The 14,333-nt window shown below is 42.7% G+C and overlaps 1 long non-coding RNA gene and 1 other non-coding gene across 2 annotated transcripts; one reads left to right on the top strand and one right to left on the bottom strand.

The window, feature by feature from the left end:
- Positions 1 to 545: 545 nt before the first annotated feature.
- Positions 546 to 1,410, bottom strand: LOC125596209. The gene is made up of 4 exons (XR_007330928.1): positions 1,393 to 1,410; positions 989 to 1,054; positions 704 to 801; positions 546 to 585 (listed from the first exon to the last, which is right to left on the bottom strand). It is a non-coding gene; the product is annotated as an uncharacterized LOC125596209 (long non-coding RNA).
- A 6,279-nt stretch (positions 1,411 to 7,689) lies between these two features.
- Positions 7,690 to 7,796, top strand: LOC125596214. The gene has a single exon (XR_007330930.1). It is a non-coding gene; the product is annotated as a small nucleolar RNA R71 (small nucleolar RNA).
- Positions 7,797 to 14,333: the final 6,537 nt, after the last annotated feature.

Raw genomic sequence — 14,333 nt, 5'->3', positions numbered from 1 at the left:
TAAGATCTCGAGGATTTACTCTTGCCATCGTCCGCTAGCACCAGCAGGAAAACCCAAGGATATTCCCAATAGCCATCCACAAGCAGAACACAGCATTCGCAGTATTCCGCTGATCAGGACCTAAGGAAAGCGAGAGACATGGATAAGTGTTATCTACAGAACCAGAAGCACATCAAATTCAATCTAGTTCTAGAATTTTCAATACAAATTATGATATGCTAAGTGTATGGAGGAATTAATCTTACCTGATAGGTCAGCTAGAAGAGCACGAGCAGGTCCCTGAAAACAAAAGCAGAAAACATCATTCCTGGATATTTTAGGTAATGACTAACAGTACACCATTCAACCTAGTAGATAGATCTGAACCTGCACGTGTTGTTTGCTAGGTCCAGCAGCCAAAAACCAATGATAAAGACAAAAGCCGCCCTGGTCCGTGTGCCTTTGAAAGTACTGCATGTCCAGATACACAAACAAATCATCAAACACTTTAGTTTTAAGCAATTCCTTACAAAAACATGCCATAGGGCAAGGGAGTAGGAGAGCAACTGCAATGTTCCTTTGTATCTCCTAAAAGATACCCAATGTCTGCAGAAAAGCCGATTATTATCACTAAATTGCAATTGTTTGTTTAGCTTCGGAACACAACGTAGCATATCTAAACTAAAAACAAAAACCCAAAATCATATCTTCTATTGCCCCTTACTGCTATTGAGATCATGAGTGATCCCACGAGAATAAACGGTCGTCTTCTCCATACTTCGAAGTACATTTATCACTCCAAATACCAACACAAGGCTGGACCTAAAAATCAACAAACAAAATAAGTACCAACATGAAACAGAAAAAAAAAAGTATGCCTAGATAAGAAAACTTGTTTCTGATCATATATTATCCACATTTTCAAATCCAGAGAGGGCCAAAAGTGCAGATCATCACTGAACACACTTGCTAAAATTTTAAAAGGAAATAAAAAAGATTGCAAACTTACCACAAGGCCTGTAATAGGGCCGCAGAGCCAAATAAAAGAAGAAAAAGCGTGCGATATTCCAAGGGTCTGCCCACCAATCATGCAACACTGTTAGGTAAAAAAAAAAACTCAAAAGGGTTCATCAGTAACACAACAAGTTCCATGTCTACCTAAAACCATACCTACCCCACCTGATGCATAAAGGACTAATCGAATACAATTCAGCTAGTCATAAACATTGTGAATATACGACAATGTAGCAAAGTCGGATGTCAAATAAAGCTGTTTATATACGCCGTTGACATTAACACGTAACTACTATTTCAATTCAATCCAATTCATATAAGAATCAATAAGAGAAGTCAACTTAGCTATTAGACTTCGCCATAAAGTTACAGAAACCATATAAGACTCATTCTCATCACCTGAATGTAAGGCGTGAGAAAGAAAGCTGCAACGCCCAACCAAATTGAACACCCGCAGCAACCGTACAAAACTAAGCACCAACGTCACCAAGCTACAATCTTCGCCACGGCTGCGCCATCAGAACGATTCAAAGGAGAAGAAGAAGCGCTATCGTTTGATGCTTCGTCGACACCATCTCAACCTCAACATCCTCCTCAGATTCCTATACGGCACCGAGATCGACACCGATTCACCACTCTTCCCCGCCATAGCTTCGCCGTACCGAAACTACAGAGATAGATCTCACATTCACCGCAAAAGATAAAAGCCAAATCACGAAGATCTAGCTCTCGTAGGGGAGAAAGAATCTGAGACGACGATTCGAGATCTAAGCAACGCGCAACGGTCTATTCGAGCGGGTGAATCTTTTGTGGAATCGATTTGATCGGTTTTTTCTGATTACGCGGAGTTGCAAAAGAAGATTCGTTTCGTAGAGACCGTTGATCTGTAAATGGACGGCGGAGATTTTATCTATCGTCGTTTAGTATCAACGGTCGTAGTCAAACTTCCTCGTTTTGGGATTAGCGTAATCGCCACCGTTGATTTGATTTGTACGGTTCTAAAGCGTTTGCTTCTGTTGAAGAAAAAGCGGACGAAACTCGCCGTCACCGACACAGAATATAAGAGCATCTGGATTAGTGAACTCCATCGGGAGTTCACACAGTTTTCGAAAAAAAAAAAATATTAAAATAAACAAAAACAATGAACCTCCCTAGAAGTTCACTGCACTAAACCCGGATCATCACTGTAGCGCGGACTCCACGACACGTGGCGGCCTGCGGTTGGTCCGGTTATAATTTTTTTTTTTTTTTAAAAAAAAACAAAAATCAAACAGAAAAAATAATAATAAAAAAAATGCTTGTGAACCCCTTCCAAGGGGTTCACTAATGCTGATGCTCTAAGTCCAGTTTTAGAAAGGAAACGCTGTCGTTTACTTAATGGGCCCTGGGCCCTGTAATTCTCGTAAGGTCAGCCGTTGTTTATTTTAAAATATCTAAACTGTGTAGGTAGGTAGACCAAATTCAACTATTAAGCCCATTAAAGCCGATCATAGTTTACAGCATGCTGGCAAGCAAGGAAAATGTATTTTGGGATAAATGAACAAAAAATAGAATTTTTTTTTTTTGAATAAAATGTTAAATTCGATTCAAAAGAAAATATACTTGTTTACAGCATTAGCTACTTTGTTTATAACTTTTTAGCAAAATATGATTTTTTTTAAAAAAATAAGACCCCACTATAGATCCATGCTGGAAAGCATTAGCCAGATTCTTGTATGTGTCTTAACGTTATTGTTTGTTTTACTTGTCTAATCAATGACCATGAAGAGAGTTTCCTCCATGCGGGTGTGGTTTCTCTCCATGCTTCTGAGAGTTACGTTCCGCCATATATGTAGAGAGTGGTCTGGAGCACGTATCGCGCAAGAAACATCTGAGTTTGAGATAGCTTGAGACTGCGACATGAAGAGACTGATATTACTCCACAATTCGTGTTGTAATGAGTCCTGATGTTAGGAGTTTTCAAGGCTCCTAAGACAAATGTTGTAGTATAAAAGATTGTCGAACCAGTTCTGAGGGATATCAAAGCACTGAGAATGCAAGTACTCACTTAATCTAAGTGCAACCAATGATTTAGATGGGTTTTAAACTATGACTAAAACTAGAAAGCAATAACAGAATGATACTTTCTTGACTAAAGGAAAAGAGAACTCATGGGCATAGGGATTAGACCTTGGGTGATCAAGTATCGAACTAAGGATGGCAAATGATCAATCAAACATCAACCTTAAGCCTAGACACAATTCTAAGCAAGCTCTATGTCTAGATGAATGCTCATTTGCTAACATATCTCAAACATCAAATGTCTTTGGTTGAATAATATGAAAGCAATCATTACTAACAAGTCTATTAGCTATCTTAGCATCTTTAACAACAAATGTCTTTGGCAAAGTATACTAAAGCCTAGGAGAGTTGTCTCGGGCATTTCATCAAACACCTTTCGGGTGAGAAATGCCTAAGATCAACTTTTGAGTGGCCAACTCAGAAGATGCATTATGATTACTCTACTAGCAAGGAAATGAATGATCTACACTAAAACATCCTAGAACTAACCTAATCACCCTTAATCTCCCTAACCCATGAATTCAAAAGGTGATTACTCACTAATCTCCATGATTCCTCTTAAACCCATATTGGATTTCAGATTAATCATGTAGAGAAACACAGGAAATAGATAAGAACACAGAATTCTCAATAAAAACTGATCAATTCATTCAAAAGATCCCTTTCCAAAGGTTTTTGGTGGTTTTTCTAAGAACAAAGATGATCTGCCTCCTGGTGGCTTACAGAGTAATAAAACATAGGTTTAGAAAATAAAAACGTGCATAATGAAATGACCAAAATGCCCTTGAGAAATCACAAGTTCGAGCAGAAACAAAACACGGAGCGACCTCAGCCCGTCGCTCCGACAAGTCGCTCCAGGCTTCGGGAGCGACCTCGCTGTGTCGCTGCGAGAGGTCGCTCCGGGCTCGTTCTCGCGTCTCCGGGTGATGAAAACGCGAGCGACTTCTCCCTGTCGCTCTGGTATGGTCGCTCTGAGCTTCGGGAGCGACTTCAGCACGTCGCTCTGGAAGGTCGCTCCGAGGTGTAAATGTGTGTCTCCAGACGTGAAAACGCGAGCGACCTTGTGCAGTCGCTCTGGATGAGTCGCTCCGGGATGTGGTGCACAGCGACCTCATGCCGTCGCTCCGAGAGGTCGCTCCGGCTGTGCTCGTCCAAAGATCACTCTTTTCACCTCTTTTGAGCTCCAAATAACCTCATGTGGTACTCCAGTACCTAATAGAGACTCATGTATGCAAAATGCAACCTAAACATGTCTGAATCCTAATCTATATGATGAAAATGCTCATGGATGAATGGATAAAACAATGCAAATATGCAAGATATCAACTCCCCCAAACTTGTTCTTTTACTTGTCCACAAGTGAACTTTCTAGAACTCATAGGGAGAGAGGTTGAAGGTGGGAGCACATAGCCAAAAGAAACACAACTAGCACACTCTCTTATTACACTCTAGCTTCTCTAGGCCTATCTTAACTCTTTTTGTTCTTACACTCATCATCAAGCATCCACACATTCAAATCAACCAACTCTCACATTCATTAAGCACAAAACATCAGGTGAATTCTTGCAAATGGTCAGTTGGTCCAAGTCATTTGGTTGGGTAAGGGAAGGCTTTTATTCAAGTGATTCAAGAGGTTCAAAACATATGATCTTTAAGGTGGTTTACTCTCAAAACAAGTAGCCTTGACATTGCACATAATATATCTAAGAAAGGGACCAACTCATGCATACAATGCTCAATCTCCATTGTTCTACCCTTTTCCCAAACATACATTACACAATCATTCCCAAATGTCAAACCCAACTCACATCTCTCACCAAAAGATCTTAAGAACTTTAACTCTTTCTTTTTGAAATCTACAAGGGATTTTTCTACAACCTCAAAACATTTCTTAGCTCCTAACAACTTTGCTAGCCCCCTTTTCTTTCTTTTCTTTTTTTTTTTTTTTTCGATTTCTTTTTTTTTTATTTATATATTTTTTTTTTTAGGTTGGGGGCCAAGACTTTTCAAAACTAGAGCTAGAGGTTCTCTACTTATCCCAGAAAATCAATTCACTTAAGCACAAAGAGTCTATCCTTTTATTTTTCATTTCTCCCAAATCATGATCACAACACTCACCCCCCACCTATAGCTAGACAAAAGAGTGTCCAATCTAGCAAAAATGAAGATCAAGCATTGTCGTTCCCGATACTCTCAACATTATGCGCATGTAAGACTTTCCGAAGAAGGCCTCACTCATCAAACAATGAAAGCTTAAAAGGAAGGAAAGGTTTTGGGAGTGGTCTACCACTAGAGTTTGTCAAAAAGATTGGCATAAAAGATGTGACAACTCCAGTGTGTATAGCCATGACTCAGTACACAAGGGACCCTAAGCAAGAAGCATTAAGTTCATTCATTTCTAATAAGGTTGTAGTTGGCTTCAAAGACTGAGTTTCAGCAATCAACAAGTTTCAGGAAGAGTTTTCAAGGCTCGAAACATACAAGTCTTTTTGAGAGGTGCAAAAGCTAGTCAAGTGCAACGTAGTGTTCTTTACAAGGCATTCAAATCATTGCTCCCAATGCAAGTGAATGCAACCTATATGCTCTAGACTCTCCTAAAAATGCAAATGATGCAAACTAAATGATTGATTTTTTTTTTTTTTTCTATGCAAATAGGTATGCCATGCATGACTCAATGAAACAACATCAAAGCAAACATGATCAAATACTTGGTACCTCCCCCAAACTTGAGTTACACAGTCTCTGTGTCGTCAAGTAGAGAGAGAGATACCGAAAAGAAGACTAATATGCAAAAATGAAATGGTATATACAAGGGAGTGTGGTGGGTTACCTTCTATAGGGAATGAGTAGAGGGAGATGCTCCCTCCTCGTCGTCCTCAGGTGGTAACTCTTCAAGGTGCTCATCAGCAGGGTGTCCATCTCTTCAATGTAGAAGGCTTGCCCGAACACAGTTGGTTTCCTCATTTTCCTCTTGATGTCAAAGTGGAGGATGTTCTCTTTACCCAAATGGAGATCAATCGTGCCTTCCTTCACATTAACAATAGCTCCTGCTGTAGCTAAGAATGGCCTTCCTAGAATCAATGGGTCTTGAGCCTCCTCACCCATCTCAAGCACCACAAAATCTGTAGGTATCTCATACCTTCCAATCTTCACAGGGAGGTCCTCTAAGATGCCCACAGGATACTTCACTGAACGATCAGCTAACACCAGAGAGAGTCTACACTTCTTGTACTGAGTGAATCCAAGCTTCTTTGCAACAGACAAAGGCATCAAGCTGACACTAGCTCCCAAATCGCAGAGACTTTTCTCAAATACCATAGGTCCAAGAGCACAAGGTAGTGTGAAGCTTCCTGGATCCTCTAATTTCTCTGGAACATCAAGCCTCTGGATGATGGCATTGCACTCATGGGTAAGAATCATCATGCTTTCCATCTCCTTCTTCTTTGCAGCTACAACATCTTTCAGGAAATTGTTGTATTGAGGAATCAACATGAAAGCATCGATGATGGGCATTGCAACCTGAGCTTCACTCATTTGCTTCTCAAACAGAGCTTTGTATTTCTCTAGCAGCTGCTTCTTGAATCTACCAGGGAATGGAAGTTTGGGTTCATAGGGAGGAGGAACAAAAGAACTTTCACTTGCTGGAGTAACAACTTCACCATCCTTTACTGTCTTCTTCTCCTCTCCAACCTTTCCTTTACCTTTGGCTTCCACTATCTTCTCCAAGATCTCGTCATTGATCTTCTCATCAACAATCACCACTTCATCATCTATGTTGATGGCAACCCCCTCACCTAGTTTCTCAGCATCCTTGGTGAGGGTTCTAGGAGGTAACTGCTTACCACTCCTAAGGGTGATAGCTTTGGCCTCCTTGGGATTTTGGTCAGACTTTCCAGGTAGAGATCCTTGCTGGCGATTCTGGTGAGTGTTCATGGAAGCAAATTGATTCTCTAAATTCCTGACTGTAGAAGCAAGGTGTGAGAATTTGTTGTTGAGCTCATTGTAGCTCCCATCAATCTTGGAATGAAGGTTCTTCAACTCATAACCAATATGCTTCTCACTTCTAGTCTGAGACTCCAAGATTTGTTTCAGTAAGGTATCAGTGCTGCTCTCTTGAGGAGCAGAGGAACCAGACGAGGGGTTTTGCTGAGGCTGATAGCTGCTTTGCTGGTTGTTTCTTGGCGGATAGCCACTCTGCTGGTTGTTGGAATAGGATTTCTGTTGGTAGTTGTTGTACTGAAAGTTGGGTTCTTTCTTGTACCAGCTACCATTGTTGTTGATGAAACACAGCTCTTCCTGACCTTCCAAACCCTCAACTTCATGGACAACAACTGGTGTCTCTTGGCTTGGGTTGCCAACAAAGTGCAGCTGCTCTTGGGTAGCTTTATCAGCAATGAGGATGTCTATCTTATCCTGTAGAGCTTTCAACTCCTTCCTCGTCTGCTTATCATCAGTTCTACTGCCTCTGTCGTGGTCTCCACTGTAGACTGCATCACTCTTTACCATGTTGTCAACCAGCTCCTCTGCATCCTCCTCAGTTCTCCCCAAGAAGAACCCATTGCTAGCTGTATCCAGTCTGGCTCTGTACTTAGGAGAGCACCACGGTAGAATGTGCTCAGCAAGCTCTCCTTAGAGAAACCATGGTGTGGGCATTGAGCTTGGTAGCCCTTGAATCTTTCCCAGGCTTCACTGAAACCTTCCAAGCCCTTCTGTTGAAAGCTGGAGATCTCGTTTCTCAGCTTAGCAGTTCTTGAAGTAGAGAAGAACTTCTCCAAGAATGCTTTCTTGCAGTCATCCCAAGTGGTAATGGAGTCGCTGGGTAGAGACTTCTCCCACTGACGTGCCTTATCCCCCAAAGAGAAAGGGAATAGCTTGAGCTTTAAGGCATCTTCGGACACACCATTGGTTTTTGACAACCCACAGTAGCTGTCGAACCTGTCCAAGTGATCAAATGGATCCTCTAGAGCCAAGCCATGATACTTGTTGTTCTCGATCACGTTGAGGAGTCCTGACTTGATCTCAAAGTTGTTGGCTGCCACAGCGGGTGCTCGGATTCCCAATCTATGACCATGAATGTTGGACGGTCGTAAGTGCCAATGGGGCGAGCTGCTCGCTGTTGGTTAGGTGGGCCATTGTTGTTTGCGCATTGACGCCTGCATCTTCTTGATGGATCTCCCATGTCAGTGTTCAGTCTCTGCAATTGAGCCTGATGTTCTTCTTCTCTTCTCTTTCTAGCACACTCTCTCTCTAAAGCTCTGATGTCTGCTGCTCTTGGAACTAGGTTTGATGGACCCCTGCTCCTCAAGTTCATACACCTGTAGATTAAAGGGAGGTGAAGAAGAGTCAGTAACAAAAGAAAATAAAAATGACTTAGTCTCAAGCAAGTGACTAAATCTCAATGTTCAAATCTACTCAGAATTTGGCAACGGCGCCAATTTGATGTTAGGAGTTTTCAAGGCTCCTAAGACAAATGTTGTAGTATAGAAGATTGTCGAACCAGTTCTGAGGGATATCAAAGCACTGAGAATGCAAGTACTCACTTAATCTAAGTGCAACCAATGATTTAGATGGGTTTTAAACTATGACTAAAACTAGAAAGCAATAACAGAATGATACTTTCTTGACTAAAGGAAAAGAGAACTCATGGGTATAGGGATTAGACCTTGGGTGATCAAGTATCGAACTAAGGATGGCAAATGATCAATCAAACTATCAACCTTAAGCCTAGACACAATTCTAAGCAAGCTCTATGTCTAGATGAATGCTCATTTGCTAACATATCTCAAACATCAAATGTCTTTGGTTGAATAATATGAAAGCAATCATTACTAACAAGTCTATTAGCTATCTTAGCATCTTTAACAACAAATGTCTTTGGCAAAGTATACTAAAAGCCTAGGAGAGTTGTCTCGGGCATTTCATCGAACACCTTTCGGGTGAGAAATGCCTAAGGATCAACTTTTGAGTGGCCAACTCAGAAGATGCATTATGAATACTCTACTAGCAAGGAACAAGAATGATCTACACTAAAACATCCTAGAACTAACCTAATCACCCTTAATCTCCCTAACCCATGAATTCAAAAGGTGATTACTCACTAATCTCCATGATTCCTCTTAAACCCATATTGGATTCTAGATTAATCATGTAGAGAAACACAGGAAATAGATAAGAACACAGAATTCTCAATAATAAACTGATCAATTCATTCAAAAAGATCCCTTTCCAAAGGTTTTTGGTGGTTTTTCTAAGAACAAAGATGATGTGCCTCCTGGTGGCTTCCAGAGTAATAAAACATAGGTTTAGAAAATAAAAACGTGCATAATGAAATGACCAAAATGCCCTTGAGAAATCACAAGTTCGAGCAGAAACAAAACACGGAGCGACCTCAGCCCGTCGCTCCGACAAGTCGCTCCAGGCTTCGGGAGCGACCTCGCTGTGTCGCTGCGAGAGGTCGCTCCGGGCTCGTTCTCGCGTTTCCGGGTGATGAAAACGCGAGCGACTTCTCCCTGTCGCTCTGGTATGGTCGCTCTGAGCTTCGGGAGCGACTTCAGCACGTCGCTCTGGAAGGTCGCTCCGAGGTGTAAATGTGTGTCTCCAGACGTGAAAACGCGAGCGACCTTGTGCAGTCGCTCTGGATGAGTCGCTCCGGGATGTGGTGCACAGCGACCTCATGCCGTCGCTCCGAGAGGTCGCTCCGGCTGTGCTCGTCCAAGATCACTCTTTTCACCTCTTTTGAGCTCCAAATAACCTCATGTGGTACTCCAGTACCTAATAGAGACTCATGTATGCAAAATGCAACCTAAACATGTCTGAATCCTAATCTATATGATGAAAATGCTCATGGATGAATGGATAAAACAATGCAAATATGCAAGATATCAAGTCCCCATGAGCTGACGCATGAGCCTGGACCATAAAGGCGAACTGTATATACACCTGAAGAATAGGTGATCTCGAGTTTCAAGTTGCTGTTGACAGAGCACACATCTCCCATCAATTCCTTGATTCCACATTACCATTCGATTGCCCGTGGTAAGTCTATTATTCTGAGCGAGCCAAGAACAGAACCGGAATTTTGGTGTTGCGTAGCTAAACCAGAATCCCTTATACCAAGCCACATTTTCCCTCGCTGGCCGTATGTGATACCAAAAATAGAATTTGTTCAGAAAAAAAAAAGGAACAAAAAAAGAATAATAATAATGTTAACGATGACATTACAAATACTATATTTACTCAATTTAATAGTGTATTTTGTTCTACCAATGTCACTATTTAAAAGAATATTTAATTTTCAACTACTGTAAACATGTTTTTGGGGATTCAATCAAACGGTAAACATGTTTGTATAACATAATATAGTATGCATATCATGCATATGTGTGTGAACGGAAAACGGCTCTTTTTTCTCTCTCTTTTCTCTCTCACCGACAAAACGCGATCCCATTCTTTTGACCTTTACCGGCGCCGATCTCGGCGTCGGCCCCCACCGCCAGACATGGCAAAGAAGCAGAAACCTAAAAAAGCCTCTTCTGGTAGTAACCCCACTGGTTCTACCGATTCTTCTGGCTCTTCCAAAGCTATAGCGCCTAAATCGACAGATCTAGCCGCTCTTTCTCCATCTTCCTCCAAGACAATCGATTTACCTGGATCTTCTCCTTCTCCAGCTAATACTGCCACAGTTGACCTTCAGATTTCATCAGAAACTGAAGTTAACTCTGAGCCAATGGACTTAGTTAAACCTAACTCCGATACTGCAGCTGCATCTCAAATTGTATCTGCACAAGTTGCCTCGCCGGAAATCGATGTCGACCTTGTTAATGCACAACCCGCTCCACTGTCCTCTGGAATCATTCCTGCCGACTCTGGTCTGAAGCAGCCAGCAAATACTACAGATGCGGCTCAGTTCTGGAAAGGCTATATTAAGCCTCGTACTAGGAGTTTGGAGCCGGAAGGCACGCCCTTTACCCTTGAATCTGGTGAAGCCTGTGTAACCATCCCCAACTCTGTTATTGAAAAGAATAAGAAAGCTTGGGATAGTTTTATTCTGGGTCAATTCTACGAAGAACCCCCAGCTCGTGGGGCGGTTCATGCTATTGTCAACGGCATCTGGTCTAAGCAGAGGCGAGATATCTCGGTCTCAAAGATGGAGGGTCACGCTTTCCTCCTTCGAGTCCCATGCCCTCACGCAAGACGCCATATCCTCAGTCAATGTTTATGGCAGATCGACGGTCAGACGATGTTCGTTGCTAAATGGGCGCCGGGAATGAATCAGGAGAAGCCCGAGCTCTCGTCTGTTCCAGTTTGGCTAGATTTTCTAGACGTTCCCCTGAAATTTTTTAACGAGGATGCTCTCAAGGAGATTGCAGGCCTCGTCGGGAAGCCTCTATACATTCACCCTTCAACATTAAACCTCTCAAACCTCGAAGTTGCAAAAGTTTATACTATCATTGACCCTCGCAAGCCACTTCCTGAGGCTGTAAATGCAAGGTTCGAATCAGGTGATGTAAGGAGGATTAGAGTCACTAGTCCGTGGCTTCCTTCTGTGTGTGGTCACTGCCTGAAGGTGGGTCACACTATCTCTCGATGCTCCCTTGCTCCTAAAACATGTATTACATGTCGCTCAGCTAAGCACAGAACAGAAGACTGCCCGCGCTCAAACATTGCTGCTCAGAATGGTGCTCAGACCAGTGCTCAGAACGGAGCTCCGAAAGGCGCTCAGAATAGAGCTCAAAAAAGCACTCTGAAAGATGCTCCCACAGTTCCAATCGATCCAATTCCTAAAGCTAATGCCAATGGTAAAGCCATAGCAATAGTTGCTACCTTAGCTCCTGCAGTGGACTCAGTTGTTTTGGCGCCAGATCACGTCCTAGAGCCACCGTCTTCGTCGAAGCAGAAGCTCCAGCAGCAGGTCTTTACAACGTTGAAAACAAATCGCTTTGAGGCGTCTTCCTCTGGGCAACGTACGCCTCCTGTTCCCAAACTGATAGGTCCATCTCAGGGGTTTTACAAATCCTCTTCTGCTGGCTTGAATGGTCTGACTGGCTTGAAGACAGGAAGCTTATGTGTTGATATAAACAATGTCTTCTTAGGTTCTCCAACCGGGTCTCCCCACCTATCAGACTATGGGTCCTCATCTGGATCAGAGCTTCCATCTGATGAGGATGACAACCCCAATGATGAAGGTGACAAGTTCATCAATGTGGTTTCTAGAAGAATCCAGAAACAGCTTAAGAGTAAAGGTAAGGCCAAGGCCAGGGCTAGAGGCCCTCAAAACCTCTGATTTTGCCATCTATGGATAATCTTCCCTCTATGGATATTTTTTGTTGGAACGTTAGAGGGTTCAACTGTAAAATAAAACGACGCGGATTTCGGAAATGGCTTAAGTTACACAAGCCTCTTTTGGTGGTCTCGTTGAGACCCACGTCATTCCAACCAAGGCTCCAAAGATCATCAGTGGAGTTTTCCCCGGTTGGAGTTACGATTGTAATTATGAATTCTCAGAGTTGGGAAAGATTTGGCTTGTCTGGCATCCGTCTATCTCGGTCTCGGTTATTCACAAATCTCTTCAGTCCATCTCATGTCTAGTGAAGTTTCCCTTTGTATCGTCTGAGTTTGTGGTAACTCTTGTGTATGGATCAAACCATAGAAGAACTAGAACGAATCTATGGTCAGATCTGGTCTTCTTATCCGGCTCTCCTCATCTTATTGATCGCCCCTGGACGGTCCTTGGGGACTTTAATCAAACTCTGTTGCCTGATGAAGACTCAAACGCATACCACTACTCCTCCAACCGAGGGATTCGAGACTTCTCTCAATGTGTCATCGATGCAGGCCTGCAAGATCTCCAGTTCTGTGGCTCATCATTCACATGGTCAAATAATCAAGGCCTAGGCATCATCTCCAAGAAGCTCGACAGAATTATGGTTAACGACAGGTGGTTAGAGGTTTTCCCGAATGCCCTTGGAGTATTTGGAGAACCTGCATTTTCCGACCACAGCCCATGCTGCATTTTCTTGGATACTGGAAAACAGAAAGTGAAGAGGCCATTCAAGTTTTTCACTATGCTTAATGGCCACCCTGATTTGAAGTGTTGATCTCTGAGTGCTGGAATTCTCTGAATTTTGCAGGTTCAAAAATGCTAAATGTTTCAAAGAAGCTTAAACATCTCAAGAGTATTATTCGAGAATTTAGCCGACAAAATTTCTCTGGCATAGAGCAGAGGGTCACTGAGGCTCTAAATCTTCTCCTAGACTGCCAGAGAGAGCTCCTAGCGTCTCCCTCACCGGCGGTTTCTATCAGGGAACGTGAAGCACACAGATGCTGGTTCACACTTGCTAAGGCGGAAGAGTCTTATCTTTATCAACGATCCAGAGTTAACTGGATTGATGTCGGGGATTCGAACTCAACATACTATCATCGCTCTCTTAGATCCCGCCAAGCTGTCAATCAAATTATCTTTCTCACAGACGACAACGGGGCCATCATCGACACTTCTGAAGGAATTAAAGCTCATGCTCTGCAGTTCTATCAGAACCTGCTTGGAGGGACAGTCGCTGCCTCTAATGTTTCTCAAGAAGACATTGCTGCGCTTCTTCCATTCAGATGCTCGCAAGAGGTAACTCAGCAGTTGGAATCTCCGTTCTCAGCTGAGGCCATCACCAATGCTTTCTTCTCGCTTCCCAAAGGAAAAGCCCCTGGCCCAGATGGCTATCCTGCTGAGTTCTTCACTGCCCACTGGCGATCAGTTGGATCTGATATGATAAATGCAGTCTCTGAATTTTTCCAGTCTGGTTCTCTACTCAAGCAATGGAATGCAACGGTCTTGACGCTCATTCCCAAGAAGACCAATGCGACATCCATCTCTGACTTCAGACCCATATCATGTTGTAATACCTCTTACAAGGTCATCTCAAAGCTTCTTGCTACTCGACTGAAGCAAGTCCTGCCCATGATCATCTCCAATACTCAGTCAGCATTCATCCCAGGTCGGCTAATGATTGAGAATGTGCTCATGGCCACTGAGCTGGTCAATGGATACAACTGGAAAAATCTCTCCAAAAGGTCTATGATCAAAGTGGACCTGAAAAAGGCTTTTGATTCTCTGGATTGGAGCTTTATATTCAAGATTATGCAAGCTCTCCAATTCCCTGAATCATTTATCCATCTCATCAGACAGTGTATCACTACGACAAAGTTCTCAGTGGGAATTAATGGAGAAATGTGTGGCTACTTCAGCGGTACAAGGGGCCTTAGGCAGGGAGATCCGCTGTCTCCTT

The sequence above is a fragment of the Brassica napus genome, unplaced genomic scaffold (assembly GCF_020379485.1).
Source record: "Brassica napus cultivar Da-Ae unplaced genomic scaffold, Da-Ae ScsIHWf_1152;HRSCAF=1638, whole genome shotgun sequence".
In the NCBI taxonomy this organism is placed as follows: domain Eukaryota; kingdom Viridiplantae; phylum Streptophyta; class Magnoliopsida; order Brassicales; family Brassicaceae; genus Brassica; species Brassica napus.
Note: the sequence above shows the minus strand (reverse complement) of the source record. Positions and strands in the feature narration are given on the sequence as shown.